This window comes from Cibotium barometz, chromosome 8, assembly GCF_041138505.1.
Source record: "Cibotium barometz isolate CiBa-2024 chromosome 8, ASM4113850v1, whole genome shotgun sequence".
Taxonomy (NCBI): Eukaryota; Viridiplantae; Streptophyta; class Polypodiopsida; order Cyatheales; family Cibotiaceae; genus Cibotium; species Cibotium barometz.
In genome coordinates, this window is record NC_141053.1 from 32,483,470 (window position 1) to 32,486,853 (window position 3,384).

Genomic DNA, 3,384 nt, shown 5'->3' on the forward strand with positions numbered 1-3,384 from the left:
TAAAGAAAGCATTCCATGAAGTCTATTCTCTAATTCATGCTCAGTATCATACACATATAGTTGGGCAAATCAAGGAGCCGAATCTCGTGTTTCATCAGGTATTAGAGAACCAACACGATGATAGGTAGTACCTCAGGGGGTCGCTCACAAAAAAATGTGAATATCACGTGAGTTCAACAGAAGCATATTTTTAATTTATGAAACTTATAGAAATATATTTACATAAGGGTATGATTTAAAATTTTTTCAAAAAAATTTACAGATTCATAAAGAAAAGGGGATATTATATGGATTAAAAAATTCACAGATAAGGGATTTAAAATATAGGCCTTGAACGCACGTGATAGGGATATTCTACATAGAGTGACCCCCCCGAGGGTAGTACCATGGATTCAGAAAGTAAATACTCCTCCCCCCTAGTGAACTGATTATTCAAGTGAGCACCTAGTGAAACAAATGTCAAGGCATTATTGTAAGATCAAATATTATTTCTGTATTCCTTACTTGCATTATCATTACCAACAATGCAAGAGGTGGATTTTCCAAAGATAGTAAAGAGACATTCCCACTTCCATAGCAGTGTTTGCCCACATATTGTCTTAATTTTCTTCATGTCTCACATTTTCAAATTAGTACATTACAAAAATGACACTTATAAGTAAGGGCTCCTAATGAGTGAAGAGTGCAATCTCCGGAATACACTACCATAGTTGTTAGGTGCTTAACAATTCGAGAAAATGAAAACACACACCTTAAGAGTGACATTCATATTTAATATCTTTCACATCACCAACGACACAACAAATATAATGAAAATTATCATCCACAAGCGGCTCATTTAAATCAAATGAAAAAGAGCCTTGTTCTATATCTCTCTGTGGCTATGTATTTTGATGTTCATTTTGATAGGTTCTTGAAGTACCATATCATTGGCAATTGCTCTGTTTCTTGTGAGTAAGTGGATTCCACCATGGATTCTTCTATGTTCCTCTTCATTTTCAACCCTTCCAAATGTTCCAATTTCATTTTCATTAACGTAATCCATTAAATTAGCAACATTTTGTTTGCAAATGTAAAGCCCTTATCCTTGAATGATTACGGCAAGACACTTGTGTTGCATCCAAAACTTGAAGTCGATAAACTTGGTTCAAACTCAAGTATATGCAGCTCCTAACCATCTTCAAATCGCCTAAACACAAAATAACAAATATTAACTTCCTTTTTTAACATTCTTAACTTCAAACACCAACATAACATTCTACTTCAACAACCATTATCACACATATGACCCTCCTCCAAATAGACTCAGCTTAATTCTTAGAGAAGTTTTGACACATATGTGAGTATAACATATACAAACCATTTCCTACATAAATAAGTGAGCATAACATATACAATCCATCTCTCACAGAGATAAAGGGTAATAACATATACAATCACAGAGATAGATAGATAGTGAGTGAGAGAGAGAGATAGAGAGAGGAAATAGAAGTTGAGACGTTTAATAAAAAAAGTGCGAGAGAACAAAATGAAAGAGAGAAGTATTGAATTTGAGAAAATAGAAAATTCATACACCACCAAAAGGGAGAGAAAAATCTGAAAGTTGCAATACAACTTGTGCCTTGAGTAAAAACAATCATATATCTAGTAGCTTTGTTTATTTTTTAAAATTACTAAAAACAACATAAAATTATGTATCGTAAATAGCCTTACCTTCAAGGAGATATATATTAAAAATTCCATCTTTATTTGATGTTACTCACGTTAATACATATGGAAGAATTTTGTGTATTGTGTTCTTAAACAATTATTTATGGTGTTTCAAAGCAAAATTTAAAAAATAGACATTTTTGCAAAAAGCACCAAAATGATGACGATAGAAGATTATGTTTTTAACACTTTTTTGCACTTGATATTTTTTATCAACTAGTATCTTGTGTTGTGACTATGTTCCTAGTAGGAATTCATTTGAAACAATATACTCAAAGGGGACAGTCTTTAGAAGACTAGTGGCTCACGTAGCTTCGCTAATTAAACAGCATGGCATCGGCAAGGTGGAGTTGCCATACCGCATTGGCCGAGAATGGTAGTTATGATACTTAACCTAGGGTCACACTTTGCATGCGTCGTGTCAACGACCATCTAACGTAATTCATGTGACGTGGATTGAGATTAAATAACCCCACTTAAAAAACGCCTCTGTGTTGTTGGCTGCGTTGTTTGCATGAACACCTTGCCGTTGTAAAGCTTATTCATTTACCGTTAAAACGAAGTCACCGAAGTCGTGTGGCTGTTTCTGGTTAAGGGTAACTTTCACTCCTTTATAACGCAAACCCATTTGCACAATCTCGTCGTAGACCAATATTTCTTTTGTTTTGTAAGAAGCTTGCGATGAGTTACGGTGCGGAGGTTGTAGAAGTTGATGATTTGCCCATCAACCCAATAGTAGGCGAGCAATACTGTTCCCCTATCCCTGTTGAGCTGACGATCTCTAAGAAATTAGAAGGCCTTAGCGATGGAAGCTTTGAGGTGAAGGACTCCGATGGCCAGATCACCTTCAAGATGGATGGCCTGCATGACAAGCGCCTGCTGCTCCTAGACGCCTCTGGCAGCCCCATCCTCTGCGCTCTCAAGACGGTGCTTGATGTTATTTTGCTTGATTTTTCACTTCATTCATCTAGCGAGTTTAATTTCTGAAGCTTCGTGTTGTATGACTGTTGTAGCCGATTAGCATGCACGACGCGTGGTATATCTTTCGCGGGGACACTTCAAACGAAGAATGCAAACTCTTCTCCGTCAAGAAGACCTCCGTCGTCCATGAGTTCCAGACCCACCTCGACGTCTTCCTCGCCGGAAATTCTAACGACAATAGCTCCGACTTCACCGTCAAGGGCAACTTCTTCGAGCGCGAGGTCCACATCTTCAAAGGCGACAAGCTGATCGCAGAGGTGAGAGTAGCCCGCCTATAAAGAATCACTATTATATCGCTCATTATTATTGTTGCTCTCTAATTATGATCCTCAGCCGCGTTTTACTTTCAGCTCAAGCGCAAGTTTACCGTGGCCAATGTTCTCCTTGACAAGCACACCTTCATCACTGTTGTGTATCCTGGCATCGATCAAGCCTTCATCGCAACACTAGTCGTTGTTATGGATGCATTACATGGAGAATAGCTAGCCAGGTTCAAAAAAATCTCTATACTATACGTCAAGGTATACACTGGCTAAAGCCTGATATAATGGAAATTTGAGCACCTCCAATCCCATTTCTATCTATAATGTAAGACATGATGCAGCATATACTCGCAATTTATATCTATAGGAGACATGATAAATATATGTATTGGCACTTCCCATCGCGTACAATCTATTCACTATTTCTATC

At 37.4% G+C, this 3,384-nt stretch overlaps 1 pseudogene; it reads left to right on the forward strand.

Annotated features, from left to right (window-relative positions):
- Nucleotides 1-2,391: 2,391 nt before the first annotated feature.
- LOC147636159 (protein LURP-one-related 15 pseudogene) lies at nt 2,392-3,173 on the forward strand (annotated as a pseudogene).
- The last annotated feature ends 211 nt before the right edge of the window (nt 3,174-3,384 follow it).